At 38.0% G+C, this 13,005-nt stretch overlaps 1 protein-coding gene across 1 annotated transcript in view; it reads left to right on the top strand.

The window, feature by feature from the left end:
- LOC147843646 (uncharacterized) overlaps positions 1 to 8,743 on the top strand; it is a 123,571-nt gene extending 114,828 nt beyond the window's left edge. The window contains exons 11-13 of the mRNA XM_087256242.1: positions 203 to 368; positions 4,787 to 4,841; positions 4,917 to 8,743. The gene's annotated coding sequence lies outside the window, so the exon portion shown is untranslated. The remainder of the gene's footprint in view (positions 1 to 202; positions 369 to 4,786; positions 4,842 to 4,916) is intronic.
- Positions 8,744 to 13,005: the final 4,262 nt, after the last annotated feature.

The raw sequence follows: 13,005 nt of genomic DNA, 5'->3' as shown, positions 1-13,005 counted from the left end.
CAATGACCTAATGTTCAGTTTTGGGTGAACCAACCCTTTTAAATGGTGCAATTTTTATTGTACTTTATATAAGTTTAGTCGTCTTTAGCTTGAACTGTTACTCCATTGCTTCAGATTAGTAGTGGTGCTCAAAACAAAGCAGTTTGTTTACTGCTGTTTTCTGCTCCTCCATCATGTTTCAGTTATCATGTGTTGTTGACAGCTCTTCAGTACCGACTGAATTGGACAGACAGGCCTCATCAAAGTGTTTCCTCTACGAGCCGCTGATGTGTGTGAGCAGATGTGTGTGTGACGCCGCTGTTATGCTGAAGGTCAACGGAAATCTCAAACACATCTGGAAAAGTACAATCATCTGAACTGACAAACAGGTGTGGGTTTTGTCTTTCTGTTCCCTTGAAACACTTCCCATATACAGTACAAGACACTTTGTGTTCCTTCTTTCTGAGGCTAATTATTAGTATGATTTGCAGAGTTTGTTTTCAGCGAATCATTAAATCATTCAGTTCATTTATTAAAATTAGTTTTTGTTTAGATCAGTAGGTGACACTTGAGAATAATGGTCCATTAGTTAATGTTACTAAATGCATTTATTTACATTAATTAAGTATGATTAATCTTGTCAAGCATTGATCACAGTTCAACATAAACTCATGTGTTATTACAATCCAAAGTACTGCTTGTTTACATTAGTTTATGCCCTGTGAGTTTGCATGAACTAAAATTTTATAACATTAACTGATGTTAACAAAATTAAATTAATATTGAAATAAATGTCTGTAGCTGTAAAATGTTAACTATCATTAACTAATGGATTATTATTTAAGTGTTATTGATTAAGTGGCTGTAATTAAAAAAAACATTACATTTTTAAGTTGAACCAAATAAACGATATAAGTAATTTCAACGTATATATGATGCTAAACTGGGTGAAAACATCAAATCAAATCTTTTTTTTTTTACTTAAACTTAAATAATGTTGAAACATTATTAGCGTAATTTAAGATTTATTTTATTTTACCTTAATTACAAGTTAAACAAAAACATTTTATAATGAACTATTAATGATATAATCTTAAATATGTTGTGGTCTCATAAATATTTCTTATAGCTTTTTTTAAATGACATATTTTAAGAGTTTTTGCTTTAATATTATTGACTTAATGGCAGGTACAGGCCTTGATATTTTGGTATGGGGCATGTTTATTTTGAAGAGAGATTGAATTTAGGTTTATTATGGGCTTGTTCTTATCTGCTGTCTTTTTTATATGACAAAAATGATTTGCTTTATTTCTAGAAAGTCTCGTAATTCACTTTTTTTTCTTGGCACATGGATGCATGAATAGGCCATAAGTCTGTCATATGATCAAACCATGTCAATCTTAATAACTATTACTCATTTTGTATATAATCATTAATGAGTGATTATTTTTAAATCTATCGGCCTGCAGGAGTACACCCTTTACAAATCTTTCATTTAAATTAATATTTTATCCAGGATGCTTTACATTATTTAAGTTGTGTACATTCATAAGATTAGTCAGTACTAAAGCCAAATCTGGGGCTTATCTAACAATACAACTTACAATGCCAGTAAAAGTTTGATAACTAAAATATTACTTCAATAAATATGTCTGTTTAATAGTTCTGTTTTGTTCAAATGCTTCAAAACATATTACATATGTTCACTGAGAAATGGACAAAAATATAAATGTTTTTTTAAAACGAGGTGTACTCATTTATGCTGAGCAATGTATATATATCAAGTCAACAGTGCATATAAGTATGCTGCAATGCTATTATATTAAAATGTGAACAGCTAGTTGTTTAGGGCTTTTCTGTACACAGAATGTTGTAAATGCTGTTGTCACAACTTGCATTCTCCCCCAGGTATTTTGTGTTAGAATGCAGTTGTGAGTGTGTACAGCGCATTAATAAGCACTAAAATATGAAAACCAAAATCATCTGCAGTGTGTGTGTGTGTGTGTGTGTGTGTGTGTGTGTGTGTGTGTGTGTGTGTGTGTGTGTGTGTGTGTGTGTGTGTGTGTGTGTGTGTGTGTGTGTGTGTGTGTGTGTGTGTGTGTGTGTGTGTGTGTGTGTGTGTGTGTGTGTGTGTGTGTGTGTGTGAGAGAGACACCAATTCAGTTTTCGTTCCAGTGATTCAATCAGAAGCACTAATTCACTGGTTCATATGTGTGAATCATCAAGTTATTCAAGAATGACTTATGAATGGGTCATTGACTCATTCATTTCAATGAATCATTCAGCAAGGAAACTCCACTAGTTTTCTTTATTGGAGTAAAAAACAGCAAAAAAGTAACAATAAAATATGCAAAATTGTGTCTAGAATGTAAGTAACTCATCTTGATTATTGATAGGTTGTTTTTTCCAAGATTTAATTTTTCTCGACTGGCATTTGTGACCATTGTGTTTACATCTCACACAGAGTAAAAAACCTTAAATGTATTTTTACCTGCATTAAATTCAATAACATATTTTGATTAATGGCTTTATTCTTATATGTCAACACTACATGGCCTTTATTGTCATTAAACAGAGACAACAACTTTAGCAGACTTCAGGTTAGTTAAGTGATGATAAACATCATTCAGTCTTATTTTCAACACAGGCTCATTGTAAATATGTATCCCTATATATTTCTGGAGAGCGCAAATTATGTATGTAGAGGTATGTCTGACTGCTTTTCGGCTTTAAAACGAAAGCTACGGAGCGGTATGTCGCTGCCAACGGCTTCGGTTTCTTTTTGCGCTACCAGCTGGCTGCTTATCTCTGTGTGGACGGCTTTTCCATTGTTACCAGTTTGCCCAGTAGCTCACCCTGTATGTCGGCGGACTTGAGACACAGAGAGGAGTTGACCCCAATAACAGGGTTTGAATCTGGTGAAGAACGATTCCAGAAAGTGGGTAAAACAAAAAGGCAAGTAAACAAGTAAACAAATGGGTGAGAACTTGGTAAGTTTAAAAAATGTGGTAAAAATCAGCTGGCCGTGAGGGCTTTTTTTTCTGGATTGTTTTTGGAAGCTCTGTCGGTTGTGTTTAGGAAAGGCAATGTGTGGGTCATTCAGTGCTTTTAAAAACACTATCGGTTGGGTTTAGGGAAGGAGGAGAAATTGTTCAGTCGGTTGGTCAGTCAGTCATTAGCGGCCTCTGATGGATTTACGCAAGCACAGCAGGCACGAATGGCACTCGTAAGAGAAATTTAAGGTCTGAAAAAGCATACACAGCGGCCTCTGGGTTTGCGAAAACAAAAACTGCAAAAAAACGTACCTCCTAGGACATATTTGGCGCTCTCCAGAATTGTACTCAGGGGTATCCTACAATGAGCCTGCGTTGCCTATTTTAGTCTAGTATAAGATACAGAGATAAAACAGTCATCAAAACTTAACCAAGCAGTTGTTAAAATGTCATTCAGCTGCTTGTATAATAAAGGATACAGCAAGACCTATAAAACAAGTCAGAAACTGAAACATGAATCTCATATTAAGTTGTTTTAAAATCCCATGCATTCAAGAGTTGTCATTCTGAAAATTTACAGCACTCAACTGAACTGCAAATAATGCCGACATTGATGAATACAAACAAAGGACAGAAGGACAGTGTGAATTAACTCTTCTATTATTGTGGCATAAAAATACATTTCCCCTCAGGATACAAATGCAGATTTTGTTCAAACCTCGGACTGTGCATGTATTCATATAGAGCAATAGTATAGCTGCCAGTTTTGCTCCTACTAAAGCCACTATTCATTTTAAAGGTCACTGAGATCCTGCTGTGATGAAAGATGCATGTTAACGTGCATATTTGTCATAATAGTGAAATCATCTCTGATATCTCAAACTGCTACTGTATGAAGGAAGAGTTCAGATGCAAAAACATTAAAGGGCCATCTTAAACTTTCTTCTAAGATGATCAGTTTTTTCAGGCTCCTACAGCATGCTAGTGTTCAGTAATTTAACTTTTACGCAAATATGCGGTTATTTTTATTGCCTTTAACATGGGACACTGCACTGTAAAAAGCGACTAGTTTGCTTTAGAGGTCTGCGCAGGATTAATTTTTTAGTCATGCTCCCGCAAGGTTTTATTCCGCACCCGACCACTCCTGCCGTATATTCGGCCTTTGTTCACCCACTCCCCACTTAGAGTAAATTTCTGCCCATTCCCGTAAATATAGGTTCCCGCTAAATATAGATATGGTTTCCAAAATCTCACATTTAAATTTGGTAGGCTACTATCAAAGAAAGAGATGACAGATAAAACTGTAGGTTACGCAAGGATTTTAGGCTAAATGAAAGTTTTGTTTGCTTCTTTGTGATTAGAAATGAGTGCTCCCTTAAACCTGAGGTTCCAGTCTTGTGACTGCTAAAGGGTAAAACTTTCGCACAATTTTTTTTTTCGTTTGCATCTATGACGCATGAAAAGAGACTTACCTGATGTGGGTATCCTAAAAGTAAACTGGCCATTTTCTAATGCAAGCTGAAGGACCGCGCATCTTCATTTTGCTCTCCCATGTTGGTTAAGCCCATTCTGAGAACCGTTGTGCAGATGATGTACGCACAGACTGTGCGAAAAAAAGTACATGCAAGAAAGCACTGGTCATGCATTCAGCATGTGTAACAGTCAGTCACTGGCTGTACCAGTGCTCAATAAGGAAGGAAATCACAGATATGCTGTTCTGAAATAACCTCGGGACTCAGGAATGCTATATTTTTAGCATGCCCGCTCCCTTTCAAATTACACCAGAGTTACAGACTGTTGTGTTTTATTCGCAGATTTATTCCCTCGCCTCAAGAAATCTCGTCTGGTCCAATGCAGACCTCAAAAAAAGTAAGTTATACTGCGTTTTCCTTGCCTTGGCTTCCTTGTTTTGAACCTTTGCTTTGTTCTGTTTGATCATTCCAGTATGCTGCTTGCCTTCTGACCATTTGCCTGCTGTTTTGACTACAACTATGGATTGCCCTCATGCATCTGTTTGCTCCTGTGTTGATCATTGCTGGCCTGACCTCGCTAATAAACTTGCATGTGGATCCGCACCTGTTGTCAGTGTCACTCCCCTGGTTACACGTTCCAAGTTAACAAGGAATTTAGATTAAATTAGATTAGATTACATTCAACTTTATTTTCATTACACATGTACAAGTACAAGGCAACGAAATGCAGTTTAGGAGTCAGAAGAGTCAGTGAGGGGCAGAGTTCAGAAGAGTGACAGAAAAAGCTGTTCCTTAGTCTGCTGGTTTTGTCTGGGGAGCCTGAAGCACCTGCCAGAGGGCAGGAGAGAAAACAGTCTGTGAGCAGGGTTAGAGGAATCCTTAAGAATACTTTGTGCATGGTGCAGACAGTGGGTTTACTCACTTTGTAAAAGTGAAGTATCTAACCTCATTTTACAGTGAGGAAAATGCTTATAAATAAGAACATTTCAGAAGGCATTTAGAGGTTTTTGCATCTGATCTCTTCATACATACTGTATATACAGGGGGTTAAAAAAGTACTGAAGACAACACTATTTTTCTGTTGACTTTTGAAATTTTCACTAAATGTCAGTAGCAGCTGAAGTAGTCTATACAAATGAAGAAAACAAAACTCACCGGCAGCTACCTCTCTGCAATTCTCACATGGTCATCCACGAAAGCTAAGTATGGCTGCGCCTGGTCAGTACCTGCATGGGAGACCTCATGGGAAAGCTAGGGTGTGCTGCCGGAAGTGGTGTTAGTGAGACCAGCAGATGTCACTTAATCTGCGGTATGTGTGGGTCCTAATGCCCCAGTACATTGATGGGGACTCTATATGGCTCAGTGAGCGCCGTCTTTCAGATGAGGTGTTAAACTGACATGTAATGTCACAGTAAAAAAATATTGAACATATGAAGAAAGGAAGGTGTAAAAAGGCATGGAAAACTCAGACAGCAGCTGAAATCTCTCAGTAGTTATTCAGAAATTCTAAATTAACATCAGCTGTTTCAGTCCCAACAACTACGTTATCAGATGATAGAAATGAAACCAGGGTGGACATTTCAGCAAGATGATGATCCTACGCTAAGGAACTTTCGATTAGTTTCAGGAAAATAAAATAAAGTTGCTCAAATGGCCCAGCAAACCACTTGAATTAGATAGAAAATAAGAACTAAAGATCAGAGTTGATAGATGAGACTCACAGACAGTGCATGCCACTACATTCTCCACACAAGAGGCGTCTTGAAGCTGTCATTACCAAATCAACCAATTCTTTCGTCCCGTGTCATTCCCTTGTTATTACAGACACACACACACACACAACAGTTTTAACAAAATGTGGGTCAGTTCATGTCAACAGCTCCCTTAAAAATATATTTACTAGGGCAAATCATGACATGTTCAATACTTATTTCACCCATATGAAAGGTGTAATGATTACAATCTCCAAATTGTTTTCTTTTGTATTCCAAAGAAGGGGGTACGTCATGGAGTCTTAGGGCATAATAAGGGTAACTACAGTATTGCCTAATCCCAATTCTACCCCTTAGGAATATAATGGCCATTTTTGTCTCAGTGTTTATGATCATTTTGGCTTTGTATTGTAAATTGAATTTTTATCAAACCAGTTAAACCTGTAATATTTCATTCAAGTTGATCACAGCTTCAAACAACTATTTAAATAATATTAATAATAATAAAATATCCAGGTTTGGCCTGCAGGAGCAAATAATACTTTACTTCTGTGCACTACAGGCCAAATTAATAGAAATTATGCAGTTACAGTTATGTGGGTGTGTTAGTGTGGATATCAGAGTTTGTTTTGTTTGTATATACTTAAAATATAAATCTGTGTGAGCGGTTGATTTGCTTCCCGTAATTTAATTATGCAAAGCTGTAATATTATAAAACAAAATCTGGTTGTCCTTTAGTACAGTGGGAAAAATAAGTATTGAACACGTCATGTTTTTTATGGGATTAATATTTCTAAAGGAGCTTTTGACATGGAATTGTACCTGCTTTTGGTAAAAACTCAAACAATACAAACATAAAAATAAGACAAAACTAAACAAAAACAATCTGAAAAACGAGTTCTGTGTAATAACAACGGAATGACAAGGTGAAAGTGCTGAACTACTGAAACATTTAATACTGTATATTAAAGGCTTTCTTGGTGATGGCAGCTTAAAGACGCCTCATTTGGAGAATGAAGTCACATGAATTGCTCGGGTATAAGTTTTCCACAGACTTCAACAGAGTGGGAAAGTCTTTATGCTTCTGTGGGTCTCGTCTATCAAGGTGATTGGCTGGGCCATTCTACAACTTGATTGTATTCCTCTGAATGCATTTGAGTTTCCATGGCTGTGCTTTCTATCATTGTCTTGCTGAAATGCTCACCCTGGTTTCATCATCATCATCCTGCTAATGTAGATGTTAGACTGAAGCAGCTAATATTCTTTTACAATGATGAAAGGCAGGGGGTTGCTAAATAACTACTGAGAGATTTCAGCTGCTGTCTGGGCTTTCACTGCCTTTCTACACATCCCTTTCTTCATGTGTTCTATATTTCTTCCCTGTGTCATTTTAATGTATTACACATAACTTTCCTAAACGAAATCACCATACTGGTAGGTCTGTCTCTGTGGGATAGCAGCGTAATTAATATAAGTGAGATCCGAGACGTGACTCACCACAGATAACAGAGATCAAGAACTATTATTACGTTTGGCTAGCTAGGGCCACGTTTACACTAATACGTTTTAGTTTTAAAATGGCGTTTTAGAATGAAGACGATCCGCGTCCACACTAGAGATTTACTTGTGGTTAAGAATAGAGCAATATGCTAGTGTTTAATTGCATTGTGCTCAAACACATACCTGCCAACCTCTGTCCCTGAGACAGAGGGGGGGGGGTTGGTTTTGGGGGGTGAGATGTCTGAATAACAATGTTGATAACCACTGTTTACTGTGTTAGTAACTACTATGAAGCATGTTTCGGGCGGCCGCTACGATTAGATCCTATACCAATGTTGGCAACCCGGGGGTTTCACAGACCGTACCAAAATGCTGAGGACCGGGGGAGGGGGGTGGAAGGAGATGGGTCTGAAATACAGGAGACTCCCCGAAACAACAAGCGTGTTGGCAAGTTTGCTCACACATACACTCTGCACTCTTGCTACTTCAATATTGTTGATAAGCCATGGTGGCCATTTTACTCTGTCTTGCACTGAACGCTATCGACCAATCGCAACAAGCTGTCATTAGTCCAATCAGCACAGATTAGCTTTGTCCTAAGGAGGGCTTTGGGAACAAAAGAGTCGCTAATTGATTCATTTGGGAATCACTGGGATAATTAGGTAAAAATGTATGCATATTATAAGACAATGAAAGTGTTTTTTGACCTTGCATGCATATCAGCCTGTTGTTAGAGACCCTCAAAACCATGACCCTTTTTAATGTATAATAGGGGCTCTTTAACTTTTCGATCTTAGGTGAAAAATTGAGTCTGTTGGAGACGTCCAATAGATTAATAGGTACTGAAAAGGTCCACAGATGGGGGGTGATCACCAGAATGGGAAAGTCCTAGAGTAAAATGAGAAAATATGATACACCGGTGTTTTGGAATATGGAAAAACTGTCTCTACGCTGTTTTCATCTGTTTTATATTATTTGTTTTTATTTTATTTATCTTTGTCTCTTTTATTCCTGTTTATGTAAAGCACTTTGAATTGCCACTGTGTATGAAATGTGCTGTATAAATAAATTTGCCTTGCCTAATTAATTTTGGTTTATTTGCATATCCGGTGAAAATTTTAAAATAAAAAAGCACCTTTAAAAAATGTTTTCTGAAGAAAATGGTGTATGGACAGTAATAGATTGTAATTTGTCTTCATAAACTATGAATTTTAAATGAAGTGGCTCAGGGGTATAAAGCAATATTTATAGGAAAATGGTAAAAATGAAATTTAAAAACATAATAAAATAACAAATAATAATCAGTAATAATTAAATCAATAACTAATGATTATTAAAATGATCAGATATAAATGACTAATGGGGCAGCACGGTGACGCATGGGTAGCACAATTGCCTCACAGCTAGAAGGTAGCTGGTTTGAGTCACAGCTAGAGTTTTCTGGGTGGAGTTTTCATGTTCTCCCAGTGTTCACGTGGGTTTCATTCGAGTGCTCCAGTTTCCCCCACAGTCCAAACACATGCGCTATATAAAGGTGGGTGTTTCCCAGTACTGGATTATGTCTGGAAGTGCAACTGCTGCATAAAACATATACTAGAATAGTTGGCGGTTCATTCTGCTGTGGTGACCTCTGAATTGGAGATTAAGCCAAAGGAAAATGAATGAATGATATAAAAAGTAATTCTTTTATGGGTTTTTTGACACATTTTTGTGCTCTGTGGTCTGATGTGTAACCTTTTTTCTCACAAGGAAGCGAGTAATGTGAACTGTTTCCTTTCTACCAAGCAGTCCACGCAGATTTCCAGTCATTATTTCAATTACGGCGCTAAAGCCCTGCTTTTTTGGCAGCTTGTCACTGACGCAATCATCCAAACACGTTCAAAGTCAATATTTTCAAAGAGACTCTTGTCTGTTCCAAAGAACATAAAATGGCGGGATTTGTGCTCGAATTCCTCGCAGCTCTCTGTGTTGTTGTCAGGGAACTGAAATCCAGCATGGAAATTGACCTTTGGATCTGACACAACACAGATACTGTCTTCCCATGTGTCAGGAGCCTGATGATGTCCGTTCTGATGGCTCAAGCTGAAGGTCAAAGGGTCTTCTGGCAGCAGATTCTTGGTCTTCAGAGTCTGAATTCCTTCATTCTGAGTCTTGAGAATCTGCAGAGCTGATGAGTCTTTCTTCTCATCTTATGAACAACACTTGGCTCATTCTGACGTCCAGAGGAAATGACTTTTCCTAGTCACTCTTCATCTCAAGTGGAGAACGGGAGGGAGGCCATGAGTTCAGTTTTGGAGTGCAGAAGTTCACTATTGTTCACGCCGCTGTGTGTTTGAGTTACATAAATGGTATGGTTGAGATCAGTTTGCTGCTGCTGCAGTACATCTGTGTTATGGATCACTTTCTGTTTTTTCACGGCGAGTGTGCTTGCTTTTGGAAAGCTGATAGCCAATACACACGCATTTGCATTAGACTTTTTATCAGCAATTTTGATGCAAAATTTTAATTTTGATTAGTAGAATGCATTGCTAAGAATGGAATGTGGAGAAATTTTTAAGGTGAATTTTTATTAGTGTTTTGATTTCATTGAACCCTCAGATTTCAGACTTTCAAATAGTGATGATACTCAGCTATACCTCTCTTTTCATCCTGATGATCCCTCGGTTCCAGCTCATATCTCAGCCTGCCTGTCATATATTTCACACTGGATGAAAGATCATCATCTTCAGCTGAACCTCACGAAAACAGAAATGCTTAAAGTTTCTACCAACCTGACTCTACACCATAACTTTTCAATCCAGATAGATGGGGCAACCATTATTGCATCCAAAATGGTAAAAAGCCTTAGAGTAAAGATTGATGACCAACTAAACTTCTCTGATCACATTTCTAGAACTTCTAGATCTTGCAGAGGTCCAACCCTTCCTATCTGAACATGCAGCTCAACTCCTTGTTCAAGCTCTTGTTCTCTCCAGACTGGATTATTGCAACTCTCTAATAGCGGGGCTTCCAACTAGCTCTATCAAACCTCTTCAGCTGCTTCAGAACGCAGCAGCACGAGTGGTCTTTAATGAACCTAAAAGAGCACATGTCACTCCGCTACTCATCCGTTTGAACTGGCTGCCAGTTGCTGCACGCATCAAATTCAAAGCTCTGATGTTTACTTACAAACTGACCTCTGGCTGGCTCCTTCTTATCTGCTTTCACATCTGCAGATTTATAGGCCCTCCAGAAACTAGCATTTCTGTGAATGAACGTTGCCTAGTGGTCCCATCCCTTAGAGGGAAGAAATCACTTTCCTGACCTCTCGCATTCAATCTGCCCAGTTGGTGGAATGAACTCCCTAACTGCATCAGAACAGCAGGGTCACTTGCTGTCTTCAAGAAACGACTAAAAACTCAACTATTTAGTCTCCACTTTCCTTCCTAATCTGCAATTGCCTCTCCGGATATATCACTAACTGTACTCAAAAAAAAAAAAAAAAAAAACTTACATTACTAATGCTTTGCTTCTTAGACTTTACACACCTGAAACTCGCCTACAGCACTTATTCATTGTTGCTCTTATAGTTGTGTAAATTGCTTCCTTGTCCTCATTTGTTAGTTGCTTTGGATAAAAGCGTCTGCTAAATGACTAAATGTAAAAGTAAAATGTAAATATTGAAATATCTCAACACCACTGTTAGATAAGTTACTTTAAGTAATAGATTACTAATTACATCATTAAAACTTGCTTTACATTTTATTTTAATTCCTCGACTAAATACTATAAATCCATACAAATTTTAGCGTAAAGAGAAACGCAATTCAGCTCCTTCTTAAATGCAACCTATTATGCCCCTTTTTAAAAGACTTAAAATAAGTCTCTTGATGTCCCTAGAGTGTGTATGTCAAGTTTAGCTCAAAATACCCCTTAAATAATGTCTTATAACTCTTTGAATCTGCCCCTTTTAGGCTTTGTTTCAAATGATGCCGTTTTGGTGACTGTCGCTTTAAGTTCAAATAAGATTGTGGTCTTTTCAAAAGAGGGCGGAGCTGCAATTGCCTATGTGGCAGATTTTTAAAACAGGGCTAACATACTATGCTAATGAGGGAAAGATTAGGTGTTCAACCTGAACGATGGCTGCAGCCAGTGATCAACGAGATTCGCCGAGTGTAGGCGGGAGTGAAGTTGAAAACATGTTGCGACGCAATGGCGCGGTAGGTAGTGCTGTCGCCTTACAGCAAGAAGGTCACTGGTTCGAGCCTCGGCTGGATCAGTTGGTGTTTCTGTGTGGAGTTTGCATGTTCTCCCTGCGTTTACATTGGTTTCCTCCGGGTGCTCAGGTTTCCCCCACAGTCCAAAGACAAGCGGTACAGGTGAATTGGGTAGGCTAAATTGTCCATAGTGTATGAGTGTGAATGAGTGTGTGTGTGGATGTTTCCCAGAGATGGGTTGCGGCTGGAAGGGCATCCTTTGCATAAAAAACGTGCTGGATAAGTTGGTGGTTATTCCGCTGTGGCGACTCCGAATTAATAAAGGGACTAAGCTGAAAAGAAAATGAATGAATGAATGAATAAATACTAATTTAATTCAAAATCATTTTAATAATTTGTAATATTTCGTCTAACATATCTTTTGTTTACATTGCACTGATGGCCGCACACAACTAACACCACTATGGCGTGAGATGATTTCTACTCGGTGTGTCTGATGCATCTGAACGCTGAATAAATAAGCTCTCCATAAATGTGTGGTGTGTTATGAGCAGTGTTGGGTGTATTTTGTTATAATGCAACTCATTATAACTCATAATTCATTTTTTTCTGCTTAATACCTTTATTTATTAGGGGTCGCCACAGCCATGTATGTTGGCGGACTTGAGATGCAGAGAGGAGTTGGCCATGATGTTGGAGTTCGAGTCTGATGAAAAAAGATTCCAGAAAGCGGGTAAGACAAAAACAGAAGCTGAAAGAACTAAATAACAGGGGGAGAATGTGGTAAACTCTGAAAACGTGGTAAAAATCATGCAGTCTTTTAATTTTCTGGATTGCTTTTTAAAACATTGTTAGTTGGGTTTAGTGAACGGGGTGGGTTGTGGTATCGGTTGGTAAGTCAGTCAGTCAGTCAGTCTTAATACGTGAGAACAGCAGGCAAAGAGAATGCCACTCTCGAAATTTGAGGTCTCAAAAAGCGTACACTGTGGCCTCTGGTGGTTTGAATACAGAAATGTATTTAGGGGTACATAATCAGAATGTTTTGTTTTTGTTTTTGTTTTGACTCATGAAACCTGAAAAGAATCAACACACGGTTACAACGGTATATGGCTCATCAGTGTCTCTCAAGCCATCTATCTTTTAAGCCGCTACT

Source organism: Danio rerio, chromosome 6 (assembly GCF_052040795.2).
Source record: "Danio rerio strain M-AB ecotype USA chromosome 6, GRCz13ab, whole genome shotgun sequence".
Lineage (NCBI taxonomy): Eukaryota > Metazoa > Chordata > Actinopteri > Cypriniformes > Danionidae > Danio > Danio rerio.
The sequence above is the reverse complement of the archived record's forward strand: the minus strand, read 5'-3'. Positions and strand labels throughout refer to the sequence as shown.